Source organism: Halichoerus grypus, chromosome 12, assembly GCF_964656455.1.
Source record: "Halichoerus grypus chromosome 12, mHalGry1.hap1.1, whole genome shotgun sequence".
Classification (NCBI taxonomy): Eukaryota; Metazoa; Chordata; class Mammalia; order Carnivora; family Phocidae; genus Halichoerus; species Halichoerus grypus.
Window position 1 is genome coordinate 67,037,286 of NC_135723.1, and position 1,672 is coordinate 67,038,957.

The 1,672-nt window shown below is 43.4% G+C and overlaps 1 pseudogene; it reads left to right on the forward strand.

Moving 5' to 3' along the window:
- Positions 1 to 245: 245 nt before the first annotated feature.
- Positions 246 to 705, forward strand: LOC118519748 (large ribosomal subunit protein uL29 pseudogene; annotated as a pseudogene).
- The last annotated feature ends 967 nt before the right edge of the window (positions 706 to 1,672 follow it).

Here is a 1,672-nt window from a genome sequence, read left to right on the forward strand (position 1 = left end):
CGCACTTCTACAGGCTTGAGATGCTCTGATAGTCTGAGCAAATGAAGAAAGTTAAAAACCTACAATCCCTAGCATGTCCTGTTAACAGTGTGGGTCCAGCACTTCAGTAAGTGGAGCGGCCCGGGATGCAATGCACTCCAGTCGCTCTGGGGGGCGCAGTTTCTGACTATGTGGAGAAAGGAGAGGTGGTCTGGGGAATGGCTGACCGGTCTTCTGGTTGTCTTAAAAATGTCTCCCTAGGCTCTTTCCTTGGCCTCTTTCCGGCGGCGGCAGCGGCGGATGGGGCAGACATGGCCAAGATTAAGGCTCGAGACCTTCGCGGCAAAAAGAAAGAGGAGCTGCTTAAACAGCTGGAAGACCTGAAGGTGGAGCTGTCCCAGCTGCGCGTCGCCAAAGCGACAGACGGCGCGGCTTCCAAGCTCTCCAAGATCCGAGTTGTTCGCAAATCCATCGCCCGTGTTCTCACAGTCATCAACCAGACGCAGAAAGAGAACCTCAGGAAATTCTACAAGGGTAAGAAGTACAAGCCCCTGGATCTGCGACCCAAGAAGACACGTGCCATGCGCCGCCGGCTGAACAAGCACGAGGAGAACCTGAAGACCAAGAAGCAGCGCGGAAGGAGCGGCTGTACCCGCTGCGGAAGTCCGCGGTCAAAGCCTCAGCACTGGCGTCAATAAAACACAGACAAACTGAAAAAAAAAAAAATGTCTACCTAGGCATTAGAACAGTGGTTGCAATGGCAAAGAGTCTGAATCAGGATGAAGTTGGGGAAGGATGAGGGTATCTGTCCACATTTCAGAATGAAAGCATCCATTATTTTCAGAGGTAAAGCATCAACAAGTCACTTGCCTTCATCTATCATTTGACTTTGGAGTTAGAGAAATTTCTCCCAGATTCTGGCAATAGTCCTTTTAAAAAAAAAATTGTATTATGACTGTCATTAAAAGAAAAAAAAACTCTTTGTATGTATTTTTGTGGAAAGTAGGAGAGGCTGTGTCAGGCTGTTGGACAGATATGAGTTTTAACCAATTCTTTTGAAAATTTGTAACAAATAATGAAATCTTGGCGCTATTTATCTCTGTAGAAATGAGCACAGCTATTTATTTGATAATTTTTCACATGAAAAGCTTAATTTTGGAAGCATATTATAAAAGAATCACTGTGCATAGAGTACTTTATTCCAATGTTTATATTCATTTGGGCCTTGTTAGGGCAATTCTGAAGTTAATATTAATAGTTACATTGATGGATGGCTCAACTGTTTTTTCCAGGTAAGTCTGTAAGGTTCGGGGAAAATTCTTTATAATAGATAGTTTGGGGGGTGGGGCTATATTAGAAAATATTGGTTAAATTAGCAGATAAATTCCATGTCTAACTGATGATTGCCCAAGCGAAAATGAACCCACGGTCAGCCAGTTTCTGTTCATAAATATGCTAGAGACTCCAGCAGATTGGAAGGCTGGCATTTCTGGTTTGAGCTGCGAAAATAACAAGGCCAAAGTATCCAGCGCAATGTTCTCTAATACCAGTTTCATTTTGCAAGGTCATGGTGCTCAAGGTCATCCTTAAGTAGCTACTGTTTTAATTCAGTAAGGTCTCTAGCCCTTACTTCACTCCAGCTTTTAAAAAAAAAAAAAAAACACGTTTGTCTTTAAAACAACAGCACCGATAT